The sequence below is a fragment of the Bombina bombina genome, chromosome 2 (assembly GCF_027579735.1).
Source record: "Bombina bombina isolate aBomBom1 chromosome 2, aBomBom1.pri, whole genome shotgun sequence".
NCBI classification, from domain to species: Eukaryota; Metazoa; Chordata; class Amphibia; order Anura; family Bombinatoridae; genus Bombina; species Bombina bombina.
In genome coordinates this window covers 829873049-829894835 of record NC_069500.1, presented here as the reverse complement: position 1 = coordinate 829894835, position 21787 = coordinate 829873049, and the positions used below count along the sequence as shown (strand labels likewise).

At 36.3% G+C, this 21787-nt stretch overlaps 1 protein-coding gene across 2 annotated transcripts in view; it reads right to left on the bottom strand.

The window, feature by feature from the left end:
• Window positions 1-15086, bottom strand: part of HMG20B (high mobility group 20B) — a 153206-nt gene extending 138120 nt beyond the window's left edge. For both annotated transcript variants that reach the window (XM_053703119.1, XM_053703118.1), the window contains exon 1: window positions 15005-15086. The gene's annotated coding sequence lies outside the window, so the exon portion shown is untranslated. The remainder of the gene's footprint in view (window positions 1-15004) is intronic.
• Between the last annotated feature and the right edge of the window lie 6701 nt (window positions 15087-21787).

Below are 21787 nucleotides of genomic sequence, written 5' to 3'. Positions count from 1 at the left end.
GGGAATTTGAAATCATATAGTAAGTTATAGCGCAACGTCATTACAACTGATGAATTATACTCCATCTAAAATATCACTAACATTCCAAATCTGAGAAAGACTTCCGGTAGGCATGGCAAGCACGCAGGTCGCAAGAATCTGTGCTCCGCTTTGTTTGTGCCTAACTCACCCTCGCGGCATACCCTTAGGCGGTCTTTGGGAACTTTTGCTGCCGGAGTATCACTGCGAGCATCTGAGTGCAGCTCCTGGAACCGGACTGCCCCACATCATATCACACTCCCAGGCACCAACAAGGGACGCAGGAGAATAGTCCTAGGAGGGTGAATTTACTCCTGCTGGTAAAGACCAGGTTTACGGATGTGAGGAAGACCGGCGTACCACATCATGCCGCCACAGGAGAGTGGAAAGGCATAAATAACAACCTGCTGATCATTCCCAGTATGAATGTGGATCACAGATCGGATTGCCATCGGTTAGTCTATACAGGATTTGGGTTTGAATCTACACATTCATGGCCTCACTCAGATAAGTACTGTTTATTATTATTATTATTATTATATGCTTATGTGCTGCAGGATGGCTGGAAATATACATAAAATGGGTAACAGCTCCTAGCTAAACCCTAGCGATGAACAGAGCTTGAGATTGGGGGTTAGGCTCTAATCAATATCTGCTAAAAGAACAAAGATTGAATGTGGATGTAAGGCCTTAATTAATCTCCATAAAAGCACAGGCCATAAGGGTAGCTGGAAGCCTTTAATTATCCCCTGCAAAATAACAGAGACTGAGTCTGTGAGGCTTTGATATACATGCAAAAGCACATGACCTGAATGTGACTGAAAAGTACTATCTAAGCTTTGCAAAAGAATAAAGCCTGAGTCTGGGCGTAAGGCTTTAATTATTCTTTGCAAAAAGCACAGGTCTTGAGTGTGGCTGAAATGCTCTAAATTAATTTCTGTAAAAGCACAGGACTTGAGGGTGGCTGGAAGGCTTTAATTAACTGCTACAAAAGCACAAGATCTGAGTGTAGTTGGAAAGCTTTAACTAACCATTACAAAAGAGTAAAACCTGAGTGTGGCTGGAAGGCTTTAATCAATTCTTACAAAAGCATAAGACCAGAGTGCGACAGGAAGGCTTTAACTAACCTCTGCAAAGTACAGGACCTGAGTGTGGCTGGAAGTCCCTAATTAAACCTCTGCAAAAGAACAGAGCACGAGTGTGGCTGGAAGGCTTCAATTATTTTCTGTTAAAACATAAGACCTGAGTGTGGCTGTGAGGATCCATAAAAGAATAGTGCTTGAGGTTGGGTGTAAGGCTTTACTTAACTTTTGCAAAAACATAAAACCTGAGTGTGGCTGGAAGGCTCTAATTAACTCCTGCAAAAGAACAGTATTTGAGTCTGAGTGCAAAACAAAACTGGGACTTAAAAAGCCCACCAGCATAGCTGTGCCCCCCAACCCCCCGCCTCAGTCAACCTTGGGTGTTAATCTTGGAGGACTGATGCACAATTAAAAGTGGCTATGGGAGTTTTGGAATAAGAGGTTTGGGTGAATACCTAAGAAGCCACTGTGGAATAGGAAACGAAGTGCTTGATTAATACTCTAGAGATAATATACTGCAGAAGATAACCTGCATGAATACACAACTTCCTTATAAGGGAATAAGGAAAGCTATTTTTCATAGAATAAAAATCAAGTGAAGTATCTGTTGCAGTACACCTCTCTTTTGAGGAAGTTAAAATGTTGATCATATGCTGTGCTAAGAGGACTTAGTTTTTTTTTTCATATTGGGACTGTGTCCGGGAAAATGTATATAATATGAAATATCTCTTTACAGAGGAATTGGTATTTCTCTTTTTTTTTTTTTACTTTTTTTTGCTCCTATACACTAGCTTATGGATGGATAAATATATAAATAAAAATAAGTCACCAAAAAAAGGCTACTAAAAGCAGCACACAGGATAAGCGAAATAAATCCACTTTAGACACTATTGAAGATTTTAATGAGGAACATATCACGCAAAATAGCACAAACCTAGATGTATTGAAGCAAATGAATGCACTGTTCTCACCTAAATTTGATCTCATTCAGAATGGCATAAATACATTATCTAATGAAGTTAAACTACGCTAACCAACTAACACATGTGGAACAGAGTGTCAGAACTTGAAGACAGGGAAAATTCCTGTGAACAAATAACTCAAACAATCACAAAACAGGTAGATAATATTAAAGCTAAACTAGAAGATTTTAAGAATCGTGCTTGAAGAAATAATATGAGAATTATAGGGTTCTTAGAAGACATTTTAGAGAAGGATCTACAAAGATTTGTTGAGAAAGATCTGACACAGAGTGAACACAGCCTGGGGGTAAGCCTACGTTTGCTAGCAGGCAATTTACTTTGCGGAACTTTATATCTACATAAACAGTACGTTATTTGAACATACAAAGTCAACGGATCACAGTCTTGTTTTTACAGTTTTTGATATGGTGGCAAACTATTTTTAAGTTAACGGAGACGTCCGTTTTTAACTAGTATTCATAGTGTCTATTATTTGTGTTGGTTTATGTGTAATTAAAATTGTTTGGCACAAGTCACTTTTGATATACTATATTATCTTTTCCATTGTTTCTATATCCTATGGTAATATAATGCTGTTATTATAGGTATATACTGAACAATCTGCATTTACTACTTTGATCTGGACATAATAATATCTGTATCCACCTTTAGCTTTTAGCGCTCTTGCTTCTCTATCTTTGTTCTATTTGTTTGACCTATGTGAGGGACTTATAGGTTTTTTCAAGAGCTTGGTGGTCTCACCCTGCGCTCATTATATACCCCCTCTTTGGTTCTACTGACGTTGTTAGATTTAAATTAGGCTAATTTTCTACCCATAATAGAAAGACTACATAGGGTGGGAGATAGAAGAATAATAAAGTGAAGGGGTATATTCGAACAGGCCTGTTATTCTAAAATTCCTACATTTTCCAGATAAAATACAAATCATGAGAGTATATACAGCCAAAAATAGTTCTTTAGACTTCAGAGGTAAAAATATTTTATTGTTTAATGATTTTTACGTGGAAACGTCTAATAAACGACGTGCCATGGCCCCAATATGCACACAAATGATACAACAAGGGTTAAAAGCTAGACTATTATATCCTGCTAGAATTAGTGTACAATTGCAGGAGGGGTATAAGACATTCCTGGAAGAAACTGAGGCTGGGGAATGGAAAGGTTCAAGGTAACTAACCAGATGGCAAGAGGGAAATCTCTCCGGAATCACAGATGGAAGAATTTTTTTATCCATTTTCTTTTCTTTTTTTTTCGTGGTTTGATTATATTAAATATTTCTTTGTATTTCTTGTGTAGATGATTTTAACGTTTATATTATGGAATGTGGGTGGCATTGTATTATCGATTAAAAGGAAATCAATTTTAAAACATGCTAAAAGTCTGGGGGTTCAGATACTACGGTTTCAGGAAACCCATTTAATGTCTCAGGAAGCCTTAAAACTCAAAACTGGTTGGGTAAAAGAGGTTATATGCACGGCTAGGGAGGAAAGGAAAAAAGGCCTTGCAATTCTGCTGTGTAAAAACGTACAATATAATATTAAGGATTGTATAGTGGACAAGAAAGATAGATACATAATGATAGATATAGAGATTGAAAAGCAACAATATTGGTTATGTAATGTTTATGGCCTAAATGACGGATACCAGTTTCTTAGAGATACTCTTTTACCATTTTCAGATAAATCAATTATTACTTGACCCCCTATAGCAGCTTAGACAGAAGACAATTGGAGGAACAAAAAAAGAAAGATAGAACTTCGAAAAAATGTATGAATAAAAGCCAAAATAAGACAGTACAGGATAAAAGGAAACAGAAAGCCTTAATTTTAAAACAATTTAAAAAAAAAGGATTTAAAAATTACAAGATATTTGGAGAAACATGCAACCAGATGAGAGAGAATTTACCTGCCTTTCAAAAACCATTTCAGTACTGTCTAGAATTGACATGTTCTTGATTCTAAAAAATTTTTGTAAACTCGGTTAAAGATGCTGGGATATTCCAAATTACTATTTCAGACCATGACCCAATATCTTTATCTATTGAAACATCAAATGGTAACAGAAGAGGCAATTTTTTCTCTTTCCCTAAGTATTTACTAAATGATACAACATTTATTAGCTTCCTACAAGAGAAGTGGGAAGCATATAAACAAAACAATTTGGGGTATATGGAATAAACATATCTTTTGGCAAGCAGGAAAGGTTGTTCTACTGGGAGAAATCATGTATTATGTGTGTAAATTTAGGAAGAAACTTGGACAAAGGAAAGAATAGGTAACAAATCAATTAATAAATGCATATACTTATACAAGATACATTAGAGTTCTAGGTAGAAGTAATTGGAGGAAGTATTTAGAGGCTGGCTAAAAAACAAAGACATTTTTTTTCACCAGTATGACTATTAAAGATGAAATTATTAGGTTATTTAGTGATTTTCTGGGTATAAAATTAATTTAAACAAATCAGAGATTTTGTGGGAAGACTCAGAGATGGTATTGTTCAGAGAGGCCGGTAGATATTTAACATACTTAGTGATTAAAATCTCAAATGATCCTGATGAGTGGTACAAAATGAATATAGGTAGGTTAAAGGGACACTGTACCCAAAAAAATTCTTTTGTGGTTCAGATTGAGCATGAAATTTTAAGCAACTTTCTAATTTACCCCTATTATCAAATTGTCTTCATTCTCTTGATATCTTTATTTGAAATGCAAGAATGTAAGTTTAGATGCCGGCCCATTCTTGGTGAACAACCTGGGTTGTCCTTGCTGATTGGTGGATACATTCATCCACCAATAAAAAAGTGCTGTCCAGAGTACTGAAACCAAAAAAAAGCTTAGATTCCTTCTTTTTCAAATAATGATAGCAAGAGAACGAAGAAAAATTGATAAGAGGAGTAAATTAGAAAGTTGCTTAAAATTGCATGCTCTTTCTGAATTACAAAAGAAAAAATGTGGGTTCAGTGTCCCTTTAAGTTCTGTGAGCAGCTTGAGAGATGGAAATCGGTCACATTATCCTTGTCAGGCAAGATCAGTTTGTTAAAAATGATTGCTCTTCCAAAATTATTATACGTTTTTCAAAATGTTCCTCTTATTGAGGAAGGGAGAAATTATCAAGATTAAAACTGAAATGAAAAAGTATCTGTGGGTGAAGGGAGGGTCAGAATTAGTTTTGACAAATTAACCTTGTCAAAGAAGTTTATAAGCTTTGCTCTTACGCATATAGTAAATGATAATTTAGTTGCACTGGGAAAAATATAAAATGTGATCATTTTATATTGACGGAATAAGAATCCAAGCTTAGTTCACCTATTTCATTAACAAATATCCCCCATTTACAAATTAAATACTTACATGATTATGTGAAGAAAATCGGGATTTTGCGAGAGCCTATTATTGCATGGCATAGAATATGTAAAGTCTTAAAAAGTTAATTTCTCAGTCTCCAGGTATTTACAAATCGCCAATAATCGAGATCTAAGCCTAGGGCAGAATGCTAAGAAATGGCAAAATCAAGGACTGGTTAGAGTTCATCAACTACGAGATGAAGCACAGGACAAGATATAATTTCTCTCTTTTGACAAAATAACGGAAACATTTTCGCTTGACGCAAATCATTGGTTCTCTTATATTCAGGTGAAACAATATTGTATCAAGTTTCATAAGCTCTATGGTACACAATGGGAATGGACTTTATTGGCACCCGTTACCCAGGCATTTACTAAAGGTAAATTCTCCATCTCCCTCTTATATAATTTAATCACCAATGTATGTCATGAAATTTTACAGGACAAAATTGTTCTTAATTGGAGCAATATCTGGCCTAGTAATTTTGACCGACAAGTTATTTATAGAAGTTTGCGTAGAATTGAGAAGGCCTCATTGGCTGCTTTTTCCAGAGAACATACTAAGATATTGTTGATGGCATATATTACTCCACTTAGTAGGTCTAAATGGGGAAATAATCCAGAGGGGAATTATTGCTCTAAGTGTAGATTTCCTAATGCTAATATTCTCCATTGTCTTTGGTTTTGTCCAAAAATACAGCAATTTTGGAAAATGATTAATTATTGGGTGAATAGGATCTGCAACAGTGATATAACTTTATCTGATGAACATATAAGTTCCTTATTTGTAGATCATAAATGTAATCAGCTACAAAATTTTAAAAAACATTATTATTATTCTGGGTAAGAATTTAATTTTAAAACATTGGAAACCTGATCGAGCAACATGACATCTGGTTCAAACTTGAATACAATGTAGAATTATTCTTTGAAAAATGGAAGTTTAGAATCCTAAAATTAGGACATCATGAGCAAGAAATCTTGCTAAAAAAAATTCTGAGGACGCAATATATGATGGAATGTAAATTAAGGGGAGAAAGGGTGTTAATATAAATTTTAATTATAATCAGGTGGAATGTTTTTCCACTACAGGATATATTATTTTGATTTATGATACTGGTTGCAGTTTACATTCCAAATCTGTTTTTACAAATTGGACAATTTACCATCATTTTAATTGAACAGGCTATTTCTTTGGTTGTTCCAATAGTACTGTATACTAATATATATGTGTGTGTGTGTGTGTACAGTTGTCCCTCGTTTTACAACGGTTCAATTTACACCGTTTCAGAATAACAACCTTTTTTTTCCAGTCATGTGACTGCTATTGAAAAGCATTGAGAAGCAGTGCATTTATTAAAATAGCCAGTAGGTGGAGCTGTCCACTTGTGTTGCAGCAAAGCCAAGAAAGCTGAAATTAATCAGTTGAACCAGACCTGAGCTATCGAGCAGATTTCAAAGAAACAAGAGCTTCCTGTTTATAAATCAGTCCAGATTGGGATGCATAGAAAGAACTGTTTGCAGAAAAATGCAAGTGAAGCCTGTGTTGTGTGATTATTTTATTAGGTTTATAATGCTGTTTAGCAAATTATTTTGTTCATTTAACTTAGTTTAATTATATATTCTGTGTTGTGTAATTATTTTATTAGGTTTATAATGCTGTTTATCATTTAAAGTCTTCATTTCAAAGCTTTAAAAATAATGTATTAGGTGTTACTTATGACAATTTTGAGAGGGGCCTGGAACCTATTTCCCTCACTTCCCATTGACTTACATTATAAACTGGGTTTCAATTTACAACGGTTTCGATTTACAACCATTCCTTCTGGAACCTAACCCCGGCGTAAACTGAGGGCTACCTGTATTTATATTACACGCACATTATATAATAACACAAAAGTTGGATTTGTATTCCACAGCTGCAAGGCCAAGGTAGGATCCATGGGTGTCTTGGCGACCCTAAACCAGGGAGCCAGGGCCTAATTTTAGGTGCTAGTGGCTTCCTGGAGCCTGAGTTTTCCAAACCATGTAATAACATTTGCTTCAAAATGTTTAATTCCATCATAAAATCTTATGCTACAAATAACTGATAATAATAATCCTGCATAAATAACGCAGAGTAGATCTCATAAAGCAGTGTTTCTCAAACTTTCTGTATTAAGTGCCCCTATGTATCCCAACTGCAACACAGAAATATCTTTATTTTGAATTCCCATATAAGATTTTATAAACTTGTATCAAATCTAAAAACCAGAGAAAATATACAGACGTTAGATCAATTTATTTTAAAATCCAAAAAGTGAAATCTTACATTTTATTTTATAATAATAGTATAATGTGCAAATAAATATTGATGGTACTACCTTTCTAACTTCATTAAATACACATCTGGCACATTTCACTGCAGCGCATTTATCTGACACCTATTTTGTGTCACTAGTTCAGAGTTACATAGTACGCGGCACTTTAAATCTATATTTTCCTGAGACACACTTCATTCATATCAGTGAAGCTCAGGCCTCAAATGTCACTAACAAAACATATTCTACAGATTTTGCAATCTAAAACACTAACAATCTGTCTAGTTAGGCATGGTTGAGGGTGAAAATTAATATTACACAACATCAGAAAAACTAATGAAGAGCAATCTGCAGTGTACTTCTTTACAATTGACAATGCCCCACGACTACACATACCAAGGATTAAAGAACTAAGATGTAAAAGGTTAAAATGACTTTCAAATTTAATAATAATATGTTATACATTGTTAAAGCATTTGATTATTTCATAAATACGTTGTAACTGTTTGTATGTAATTACATTTTGAATCGATTTACAGGACAAAGAGGGAAATCCAATCAGGAGTGGTCTATAAATGTTACCGCCAATCACCAGTTGTGTACAAGAGTGCTTGAAATAGGAGTCTAAACATAAATTACCAATGAGCTTTCCTGTAATAACAAAATGCTATAATGGATTAGTCATTTTATTACTACATTTTAACATTCAGTTAAACACGCACAACCTACAACAAGTTCCCTTGAGCACATATAATTCTAGGTTATTCTTAGAATTATCTCAAAATGTGTTATTTGCATAATAAATCTTAAAGGGACGGTATACCCCAGAATGTTTATTGTCTAAAAAGATAGATAATCCCCTTATTCCCCATTCCCTAGTTTTGCATAAACATTTACCTCTGTGATAACCTTGTATCTAAGTCTCTGCAGACTGCCCCTTATTTCAGTTCTTTTGACATACTTGCATTTTAGCCAATTAGTGATTACTCATAAATAACTCCACAGGAGTGAGCACAGTGTTATCTAAATGGCACACATGAACTAGCGCTGTCAAGCTGTGAAAAAATGAAAAAATGCACTGAGATAAGAGGCAGCCTTCAAGGGCTTAGAAATTAGCACAGAAGCCTACATACGTTTAGGTTTCAACAAAGAATACCAAGAGAACAAAGAAAATTTGATAATAAAAGGTAAATTGGAAATGTGTTTAAAATTGCATGCCCTATCTGAATCATGAAAGTTTAATTTTGACTAGATTTTCCCTTTTAATATGCATGTTTAAAAACATTTTTCTTCTTATATTAATAAATTCTTAAATGTAATCATTTCCAAGCCATTCATGTTTTATCACGGATGGATTCCTGGGTGCCATGCTTTGGAGTGCATGCATGTGCAGAGCTTTACCCCGACATGGTAAAAAAAAACACTCACATCAGCACTGCCATGATCACATGACTATCTCACTTGCAAAAAACTTGCAGTGGACGGTCATATAAGTGTGCACCATTGCTTCTATAGCTATGAATTGTGCTGAATCTAATTTGCTTAATAGAGACCCAAGACCTAAGGGAAAGAAACAACAGCACGATTAAAGTCAGTTTAGTTTGTTTAAATGTCTTGTAAAAATCTGAAATTTAATAATTCTAGGGAGATCCTAATTATATTATGCCCATGCTAAAAATTGCTCTTAGCTTTATATAGGGGCCTCAAAAACCACAATTATGAGAGGTTAATCAAATATGAAATGGACTTCAAACAAAATAAAAATCTAAAGGGGAGATCACTTGCATAAAGCGCTCAATTGTTAACATTTTTCAACTTTGATCTAAATGTTAAAAAACATAAAATCATGCAAAATTAAAACAATCTAGAGACTTTTATTGTGTCATGCGAGAACAAATTAGTAATGTCTCAGAGGTAGAACTTTTCTTCACTTGATGAGTTTTTTTGTGAAACAATTTCTGCAGGTGATTTTTAAATAAAATTCAAAATTAAATAAGGCATTTACATTAAAGCACCAGCTCAATTGCAATGTGTTGATTAACTGGAGAGTAAAGCAAAGTTTTTAAATAAATTTGTTTACTTTTTGCTTAGTTTTACATCACACCGCAGAAATGTAGTAATAAAAAAAAGTGCATTACTCACAAAATCATCTTGCATTCAGAAGTCACAGCTTTGCAGACCAGGAAAGGCTAGGGGGCAGGGTTGCAAAAATCCCTAAAAGGCAGTCAACAATAAATGCACTGCTGCTTTGCAGCGCTGCTCCATATTTGACTGTCTCTTCAAACAGCACTTTGCTCTGGACACACTGTGTTTAATGAAACCTTACACAATGCAGCCAGAACAAAGCTATGTCTTAAGATAACAGTCTAATGTTGAGCAGTGCTGCAAAGGGAAAGAGCAAAAAGTTCCTGCATGTGTCCCATTATTTCTGCAGACATGCTGCATTTTCTGCGATGACATTTTAAGATCACAGCATGTTCTGCCTTGGGGGTAATGTCCCTAATGATTTCATATATGATGAGGATGCCTTACTTGCAAATGGGTAAAATGTTGGCATTAATAGATGATACATTAAACATGAAAACTTATCTATGTTGTTATTAAATTATTTACAAGATCCTTTTCCCCGGTTTTAGTCTTTTTTCTCTCTCTAGAATTATATCTAATTTGGCACCTTTTGTGATATTTTTATTTTTAATTCTTTCATTCATCATTTTAAAATGTGAAAACCCATCCGACACTTTGCATTGAGAACTCTGACTAGTAATATTAAAAACAGTCCGCTTTTATGTGGATGTAAAAGCTTCCAATATTTAACTTTGCACCCCCGTTGAGCTTCTTAAACTAAGAATGGTGAAAACTGTCAATCCGTCATCATCCTTTCATGTCTAGCAATGCCCCAAATCCCAAAGTCTAACCAGAACTGCCTAGCCACACCTCCAGACAACCGGCTCTGCCAACAGAACGAAGAAAACTTTGCCTCAACCCCTCCTGGCTCTCCTCACACAAGATGAGCCAATCTGTCCTTGTGCCTGCACAGGCTTTCAGGCCTCTGCGAGGAGGTATGCAAGAAAAAAATAGTATTTGTATACCTACATTCAAAATTTTATTTCTGGAACCATCACTGATTCCAATGCATCAAAAAATTACATTTTTACTAAATTTCTGTATGATTTTTATTTTATTTGTCAATTCAAAACCTTTACTCTTTAATTTTGCCTGTTTAGTATGACATAGTACCATATACTCCGTTCACATTCTTAAAATATCAAACATTTTTAAACTACAAAACATTGGCTCAGAATATGGTCTGATGTTATTTGATTCTGTATGTTTGTTTATAAATATATTTAAGTCTTCAGTAGTTTTAAAAACAAATGTTTTATATAAAATGATGAAAGTGTTAACTGGACATGCCTTTATGGGTTGATAGAATTATTAAAGAAGCACTCATACACGTATGGCACTCACAATTTATTTTGAATCAATTTGCTGTCATGCTTTCCATTCACATTAGCTGCGTATATTTTGCTTCTTTATAAGTCTGTGAAAAGCCACACTTTCTTTAAGTTTTTCAGATTTTTACCAAATCCAAATATTAGAAAACATGTCTTTTCACATACACAACTGAGGTTTCTTATCTAATTTAACAGGACATGAAACCCAATTTTTTTCTTTTGTGATTCAGACAGAGCATGCAATTTTTTAATAACTTTCCACTTTATTTCTAGTATCTAATTTGTGTTGTTTTCTTTGGATCCTTTGAGGAAAAGTATACCTAGGTAGGCTCAGAAGCTACTGACTGGTGGCTGAGCATATATGCCTCTGGTAATTGGCTTTCAGCTAGCTCCCAGTAATGCATTGCTGCTCCTTCAACAAAGGATACCAAGAGAATGAAGCAAATTATAGAATACAAGTAAACTGGAAAGTTGTTTAAAATTGTATAATGTTTCTGAATAAAGAAAGAAGAAATGTGTGATGTCCCTTTAAGCAGCACTTCTAATGGACTGAAATGCCACAGAAAGGAAAAACAAGAAACATCTGCATTGGGCTCAAAGTTTTGGTAGGCGCTCAACCTGGGAACGAACAATAGCATAATAGCTTGTTCTATGGCTAGTTACCACCCAAAAAGCAGCCTCTTTTTGCTCAGTGTACCTAGAGGGATATGGCTGCAAATGGATTGAAGAAGCAGTCAGCATTACAAAAAAACAAAACAAACACACTTCATAGCACTCAGGTTTTTTTTAGCTGGATTACACGTGCTTGATGTATTAATATATTGGAAATTTAGAAACGCACTAACATAATAACACATTTATGTGTTCAAATCACTTTATATTCATAAATTAAAAGAGAGATGCGCTCAACCTAGGAACGAACAATAGCATAATAGCTTGTTCTATGGCTAGTTACCACCCAAGAAGCAGCCTCTTTTTGCTCAACACGTGCTTTTCACAGAGAAGAACTTTCCTGTAGCATATCAGTCTGATCCTGACTTCACAGTACAGTCCAGCCCCGAAATACCAGGCAATCCCTCTCTGAACGAGAGAAACGGCAAAATCCCAGACGTACGTTTCGGCCTATTGTGGGCCTCGTCAGTGAGGTGCAGGCATATCCCTCTAGGCACACTGAGCAACGGGTCCACGTCTGGATTCCCGCATCACACTTAGGGAGACTTCCCTAAGAGTCATAATTTGCATAAATAAAAAGAGAGAAGCGCTCAACCTGGGAACGAACAATAGCATAATAGCTTGTTCTATGGCTAGTTACCACCCTAGAAGCAGCCTCTTTTTGCTCAGTGTACCTAGAGGGATATGGCTGCACCTCACTGACGAGGCCCACAATAGGCCGTTTCTCTCGTTCAGAGAGGGATTGCCTGGTATTTCGGGGCTGGACTGTACTGTGTAGTCAGGATCAGACTGATATGCTTCAGGAAAGTTCTTCTCTGTGAAAGGCACGTGTTGTGCAAAAAGAGGCTGCTTTTTGGGTGGTAACTAGCCATAGAACAAGCTATTATGCTATTGTTCGTTCCCAGGTTGAGCGCTTCTCTCTTTATTTATGCACTTTATATTCAGTCTTTTAAAAATAAAGAGCATTGTTATCAATAAATATATTTTTTTTTTAAAACACATGCATGTAGTGCGATTTTGGCATTTTTAAAATATCTCAGGAAATACTGTTCATATCCACCCGCTTTAAGGGGTTACACTTTATTTGTGAAGGGTCCATTACTTACTGTCACAACCCCACAAGGGGGCTGTGGTCTCTATAGGAAGGAAAGTAGCAGCTTTCTTTTGAAGTGTTGCTCAGAGACATCTGCTCTAGCTGCAATCCGTTTATAACCCATACCCAGTAGAGGACTTTTGCTGCAAAATCATGCAACAGTAAAACTTAAGTTCTAAAATGGTAGCACCCTTATCTAACTGCAGGCTCAGTGGCTACACTGAGTATTTCTAAGTGCTCATTTAGTAAGAAAACAAGTAAGTTATTTGCTGTTTTATTTATTATTATATGTTTATTACAACCTTACAGCATGTTTAAGTATACATTGCATTAATAACATTCCAAAGCTCAGAAGTTACGATAGGTTGCATCTAAGGTTGTTTGCTGTTTTTAACACAATCTGCTTCTTTTTATGTTTACTTTGATTTAACATAAATGTTTTACTAAAAGAGCATTGTATTATATCCCTTTAAGTAAACAGGTTTAGTAGGTTGTGAGATAGTCATTTAAAAAGAAATAAAATTCAAGCAGCATTTGCAAAATCTTATGTGTGTCCATGAACATTTATTTCTATCTTTATAAATAATAAAAAGGTTTTGGTATTAATGCACAAAATGTAAATTTGTTAAGGTATATTAAACTTTATGAGATTCTAATATAAAAATGTTTCATTATGAGTGGTTAAAAACTGCAACACACAGTCTTTATTTATTTTGTTCCCTTTTACTCTTATTTAATTCTGAAAATTGTTGGTTTTCTAAATTCCTCTGAGTTTCTATAAAGTAATGGCCGCCCCATGTTTGAACTTAAGTTGCTCGTTATCTGTTTCCCCTGCTTAAAGGGACATTCTAGTCAAAAATAAACTTTTGTGATTTAGATAGTGCATGTAATTTTAAACAACTTTCCAATTTACTTTTATCATCAATTTTGCTTTGTTCTCTTGGTACTGTATTCTTAGTTGAAAGCTAAACCTAGGTAGGCTCATATGCTAATGTCTTAGCACTTGAAGGCCGCCTCTTATCTGAATGCATTTTGACTTATTTTCACAACTAGAGGGCATTAGTTCATGTATGCCATATAGATAACATTGTGCTCACGCCCATAGAGTTACCTAGGAGTCAGCACTGATTGGCTAAAATGCAAGTCTGTCAACAGAACTGAAATAAGGGGGCAGTCTGCAGAGGCTTAGATACAAGGTAATCACAGAGGTAAAACGTATATTAATATAACAGTGTTATGCAAAACTGGGGATTGAGTAATAAAGGGATTATCTGTCTTTTTAAACAATACAAATTCTGGTGTAGATTGTCTCTTTAAAACAATTAGGGGCAGATTCTTGCTATGTGCAGTGTTTGTTTTTTTTTTATTTTAAAAAGTGTGTGTATATATATATATATATATATATATATATATATTATTTCACTCAAACATGAGAGGGACACAAAATCTCTTCCTTTTTTTGCGGGGCGGGAGGGGGGTTCTGCTTATACCATTGTGAGGAAGCTGAGCTACAGTGTAGAATTCCCTTTTGTAATTAAAGCTAGTAATAAAATATACACGGCTTTGAGGGGAAAGAAAAAAAACTTTTAGGAGCCAAACAAGGCTCCTAGAAATGTAGTTCTGGCCCTTAACCCTTGGAATAATTCTATATTGAAATATTCTAATCTGTCTCGGTAAAGATTTTATTTTTATGACTGTATCTTATATTTGAAATAAATGTTTATATATATATATATATATATATATATATATATATATCCCGTGCACATATTGTTCATAATGCATATAAACATATAAGAATAAATCATAATCACATAGTACATTTATAGAAGCAGATTATCGGTAAATAAAATGGAACGTCCTTCATTGTCACAGGGAATTACAGGCAGGCACACAAGGGTTAATGAGCTACCCTCTTTACATTGTTTAATTGGATGACAAACAATATCCCTAACTGGCAAAAATATACCAATAAGGTTTGCATGCTCCCACTAGCACATACTATAAATATATGACGAACATATTATGTATTATTTGAATATTTTTTATTACCTCTCATATTAAACTTTTCTTCTCTCGCTCGTCTCTCAACCGCGCTTGAATCCCCGCCTCCCCGCCGCTTCCATTGGCTGTGGCACGTGCCCCGTTGCAGAATACCTTAGATTTGTTTGGCCGGTCTGACACCGATAGATTATGAGGCTGAAAGACAAAGTGAAATGTGATTGGCTGAAAAGAGTGAAAAAGCTTCTCTGAGCTGCAAAACATTGGAAGGCCATTGGTCAAACGATCCTTCAGTTCATTGTGGTATTAGGGTAGGTTGTATTAAGCTTTGTAACCGCCAATCATTAATCTGTTTCATCCTAATGGTAGGGGTTTCTTAAAGGGCCAGAATTATCCGGATGTGACGAATTAATTAAGGAACTAGTAGTAGTAATCATTCATATCACGTATGCTTATAAAACAGGTGGCTTAGTGTAAAGGTGTTTTAAATCATATGCTACTTCAAAATATGTTTATTAATTTTGCGTTGATCGTGTGGATGCACTAAAAAAATATAAATGTTTTTACTTATATTGGCCTAGTTTATGTTAAACATGTATATGTTACGTACATTACGTAACGGTGTATCAGTTTATCATATAGCAAATAGTAAGGTGGTAATCTGACCACTACAATAATGTTATCCAATGTCCATATTATGCATTTTGTTAAATAAAATATACAATGCCACCTAAAGGGAGATCCCTTGTTTAAACTGTGGCTGTAATTTCACCTATAAAATGTGACTGAAATTAGCAACATATACTGGAACAAAAAATTGTGAGCTATCTTATTTTAAAAAATATATTTATGCTTCACAACTCTCCTACACTGCTTCTTAACACAACCATAGTCACTACTCTAAAATAATAACGTATCAGTAAAATAAAGTTGTACAAAAGGCCATGTGTTCAGTAAAATAAAAGTAGGGCTGGACAGGGAATAAAAAGCAGCCCTGAAAAATAGTTTAGACCAGCCCTATTTTTCCCATTGAGTCGGTAGAATGCCCATGCCCCATTTTTTACTGGGACACTCCTTCCCCATATTTTTTTCAGAATTAAAATATATAACTTTGTATTAACCCATTAATGACCAGCACCATACCCTCTGTACGGCGCTTGTCGTTATGCCCTTAAGGACCAGTCACTTACCCTGTACGTTGCTGCAGTCCTGGGCTTCCCCTCTCTGCCGTGATCTCGCGCAAAATTGCGATAATTGCACTATTTCTGTACGCCCCACAAGTAGGGCACTGCAGAAATAGATTTGCAGAGTTACCGATGCAGACGGACAGCGTGAGGTGCCGATCGTTGGTGGGTGGGAGGTTAAAGAGGGAGGAGGGTGGGCGGCCCCATCTCTGTGGGAGGAGGGCGGGGAGCGGACCGCTACGCCACGCTACAGGGAAGCCGAAAAAAAGATAATACCTGCGTCATTGAGGGGGGAAGGAGGGAGGTAGGGGCAATGAGGGGGATCCTATGTGGGATTCGTTGCCATAAAGGGATCTGGGAGGGGGAGGGTGGTAGGGTGAGGGGGGGCAGCTACACTACAGAAAAAAGGTTATTTTAATTTTTTTCTAAAAAAAATTGCCTAATTTGCAGCAAACTGGGTACCTAAGATGGCCGCAAATAGATAGAGGAAGGAGGGTTAGAGAGCTGTTTTGGGGGGGATCAGGGAGGTTGGGGGGCTAAGGGGGGATCCAACACTATAAATAAGCCTTTTATTTTAGTACTGGCAGACTTTCTGCCAGTACTTAAGATGGCGGTGACAATTGTGAGTTGGGGAGAGAAGAGAGCTGTTTGAGAGGGGTCAGGGAGGGATCAGGGGGTGGGATGTGTCAGATGGGAGGCTAATCTCTACACTTAAGCTAAAATTAACCCTACAAGCTACCTAATTAACCCCTTCACTACTGGGCATAATACAAGTGTGGTGCACAGCATTTAGCAGCCTTCTAATTAGCAAAAAGCAATGCTACAGCCATATATGTCTGCTATTTCTGAACAAAGGGGATCCCAGAGAAGCATTTTCAACCATTTGTGCCATGATTGCACAAGCTGTTTGTAAATTAATTTCAGTGAGACACCTAAAATTGTGAAAAAAATTACGATTTTTTTTAATTTGATTGCATTTTGGCGGTGAAATAGTGGCATGAAATATACCAAAATGGGCCTAGATCAATACTTTGGGTTGTCTACTAAAAATATATATATATAGTTTTGTTAGGTAAATAAATATATATAAAAAAATACTCTATTTCTGTTTAAATGTAGTGATGGCAAAAATGCTAAAATTGCTCTGGTCTTTTGTTTTTGTCTAAAATGCCCGGCTCCTTAAGGGGTTAAATACAAATGTCAAATTGATGTTTTATAGCAGCCCTACAACCCAATATTCATCCATTAATCACCCCTTTAAATTGTAGTTTTCCAGCCCCAGTTGCTGCAGCCCACTGGGAAAATCTCCTGGTATCCTAGTAGGCCAATCCAGCCCTGAAATAAAGTTGTATAAAAGGCCATGCAGAAGTGTAAATGGTGGACATTACTCTTTCCAAACAGCTGAAAATATGCTCTCCATGTGTACCACCCCTGACAAACGCTGCCAGGGTCTGTCACAAAATTCCACCGGGTACTGTTATAGAGTTGGCCCTGCCATCTCTTCAAAATTACACATAAAAAATAGAAGCCACCAATTTAAAATGCAGGACGCATTATTTCATGGTTAATGATTGTTGGCTGCTGTGGAAATTGACATACTTGGAGCCTTCTCTAGCTATAAAATGTTCACCAAAATGTAATATGTTCTGCCCAAAAGAGACTAAGGGTTCCAATAATCAAAAGTTTACCACCACAAACATGAAAAACCATGTTTAGCCTTGCAGGACAGTCTTGGTGCAATTATCAAAGAAAATGGGCTGTCCCTGCAAGTGGTGAGCTGTCTTCCATAGATCTAATGAAAGCTCTCTACTATGTAAAATTTTGTAATGGAGAACGAAGTAAACAGGGAGAACACGGAGATACTCCTCTATCAGATTGAACTCGGCCAGTAGTCTTGTTATCCCGGCGTCGAGCCGGAATGATAGGGAATATCCCAGAGCAGAGAAAGTTAGTAAAATGAGGAGGGCGGCACTCACCACAGGCTGGACAGTCCCCATTGGCAATGGCAGAGCAGTCCAAGGCAAATCACTAGACTGGTCAGACAGGCAGGATTTGGCAACAGTAAAGCAGTCCAAGGGCAAAGCACTAGAATGGTCAGGCAGGCAGTGTTTGGCAACGGTAAAGCAGTCCAAGGGCACACCACTACAATGGTCAGGCAGGCAGGGTTCGGCAACAAAGAGGCAATCCAGAATAACAGGGTTTAAAGAGGCAGAGTAGTCAGACAAGCAGAGTTCAGCAGCAGTTAATCAATCCAGCAATTTAGGGGTTAAGCAGGCAGAGTAGTGAGACAGGCAGGATTTAAAACACATAAAGGCAATACAGAGTAACAATCTATCACACCCAGAAGCACACAAAGTAACACCTATACTTGGGCAGTGATAGATCGTTATTGAACGATTTACCTAGGCGCAGGATTCGCGCCAGAGGAATCCGGACTGGCATCTGAGAGAGCGGAGCGTGTAACGATGATGTCACGCCGCATGCATTCGGACCCGACACAGCCCTGGCAACGAGCAGGGAAGGAGACGCCGCACCCCTAGCATGGCTAGATCGGCGTTGGAGTGACAGGTATATGTTTCAACTTTTGTATTAAGCCTAATACAAATTAAAATAGAATTCACTGTTATTTTCATATGCATAGTTTTCCTTTCAGAGTAATTAGTATTTTAAGTATCTTGATAAAAGCTCGCCACCTTTTAAGTTGCAATAAAAAACAGTGAGATGTGTAGGGCAGACATGTTTAGATAATTACGCTGGAATTTGAGAAACAATTTCATACACGCCCATGTTCAGCCCATGATAAAAAAAAACGCAATTACACTTTTTACATTTTGTACTTATAAGTACGATTTCTATGTGTTTTTGCACATCCAGTGTACATAGAACCCCAAAAAGAAGGAAATACATTGGAGGGGTTAATGAACAACACTGTAGGCCATAGAGGAAAGGGTTGCTAAGGATGGTAGTAGTCAGGGGAAGGTGTTAAGGAGTGTATAAAGAGGGGTGGACAGCGAAGCTGATAGTCATTTAGTTTAAGCGGGAAGAAGCTCAACTAGAATGGCAAGCCTCAATGCGTTGTTGAGCAGGTTAAGGGCCTAGTCGAGAGACAGGGGCTTACCTGACTTCAGCAGAGGCTGGTTGAAGGTGAAGAAATAGGCAGCAATGCAGGAGGTGGTACGGCAGGAGGGGAGCCTTCAGTCCCAGCGGAGCAGGTGCAATTGCACAGTCGGCTGGTGTGTCGGTCACGGCTGCCAGAGCGACTTAGCCCCACAATCCCATGCCACGTTTTTGCCGTCATGGCCTTAATCATGCATATAAAACATTTCTGCCCATATCCACAATATATAGGCTAATCAATGAAAAAGTTAATTACCAACAGATTTGACAAAATATTTCACACAATGTAATAGCTCCCCCTAGTATTTACCATATTTTATTACATAAATCACTTTTAACCCTTTGGTTACATAAAGAGTGATACTTAGTGGAGCTACCTATGTATATACCAGTGTCATTAAAAAACAAATAGATATAGGAAACAAGCCTTGCTATCTTGCAATATAGATGTAACTTAAAGGGACACTGAACCCAATTTTTTTTTCTTTCGTGATTCAGATAGAGCATGGAATTTTAAGCAACTTTCTAATTTACTCCTATTATCACATTTTCTTCATTCTCTTGGTATCTTTATTTGAAATGCAAGAATGTAAGTTTAGATGCCGGCCCATTTTTGGTGAACAACCTGGGTTGTTCTTGCTGATTGGTGGGTAAATTCATATACCAATAAAAAAAGTGCTGTCCAGAGGACTGAACCAAAAAAAAAAAGCTTAGATGCCTTCTTTTTCAAATAAAGATAGCAAAAGAACGAATAAAATTTGATAATAGGAGTAAATTATAAAGTTGCTTAAAATTGCATGCTCTATCTGAATCACAAAAGAAAAAATTTGGGTTCAGATGTCCCTTTAACTGTTTAAATACATTTCTAACACTTTTTTCAATTCTTTGAAAAAATATATTTATCCTATTTTTCTAAAAAATTGTGTATTTTCCCTTTTAATCATCTCCTACAAGGATTAAACTATCGCTAACCTATGATATAACTGAGATTTAGATGAAGACAGAGAAATCTATTTCTCTATTTAACCCTTTAGGGTACATACTATCTAATTTAATGAATTCAATAAGTTTCTTTTTGTTTAAGGATCCTCTCCCTGTCTTCCCCACCTCTTAATTTCCCTACATGGTCTATGATCTGCCATCTAATTTGACTTATGTTATGTCCTGCCTGAATATAGTGATTAGATACCGGGGCCTCTGTGTCACCACATCTCAAATTAGTTTATGCTTGTTCATTCTTTCTCTACCTTTTCTAGTCGATTCCCCAATGTAAATCAAAGCACATGGACACTTAATTAAATAAATAATATAAGATGTTTCACATGTATAATAACCCCTTAGTGACCAGACCACTTTTCAATTTGTTGACCATCTGGGACCAAGGCTATTTTTGCATTTCTGCGATGTTTGTGTTTAACTGTAATTTTCCTCTTACTCATTTACTGTACCCACACATATTATATACTGTTTTTCTCGCCATTAAATGGACTTTCTAAAGATATGAATATTTTCATCATATCTTATAATTTACTATAAAAAAAAATATAAAATATGAGGAAAAAAATGAAATAAAATGCACTTTTTCTAACTTTGAGCCCCAAAATCTCTTACACATCTACAACCACCATAAAAATACCAATGCTAAACAGTTTCTAAATTTTGTCCTGAGTTTATAAATACCCAATGTTTACATGTTCTTTGCTTTTTTTTTGCAAATTATAGGGCAATAAGTACAAGTAGCACTTTGCTATTTCAAAACCATGTTTTTTCAAAATGGCGATAGTTACATTTGTAACACCATTTCTGTCATGAATCCCTGAATAACCCTTCAAATGTATATATTTTTTAAAAGAAGACAACCTAAGGTATTAAAACTTGGGGTATTTTGGACTGTTTTCATGCAACCATTTTACCACCAATCTATGCCAAAGTTTGGGGGGGGGGGGGGAAATAATTTGATTTTTTGACAAAATAGCAATTTAAGAATACATTTACTGATAATATTAAGGGTTACTGCAAATAACACCCTCATATGTCTTCAGCAAGCATCTCCTGGGTACAGTGATACCACCCATGTATAGGTGTGTCGGGTTCTCGGGGGGCTAAAAGCTCTTATTTTTAGGGAGCGCATTCCAGTTTTTCAACTTGGAATTTTCACATCGGTCATCATGCACCCATGTCCTATTTGGGACATTTCTGAAGCTGGTCAATGGATTTACCCCCATCAAACCATATATTTTTGAAAGTAGACACCCTAGGGTATTTCAAATGCTTGTATTTTAACACTTTCCATGCACTAATATCAACCACCAGTCTTTGTCAAACTTTTGGGTAGTTCATTATTTTGTGTTATTTTTCACACACATTGTAATTTAGAGGCATGGATTCTCAGTTCCTGTTATGTGTTACTGCCAAAAAACACCTCAATATGTGTTCAACAACATCTCCTGAGTACAGTGATACCACCATGTATAGGTGTGTCGGGTTCTCTGGGGGCTAAAAGGCCTTAATTTTAGGAAGCGCATTCCAGTTT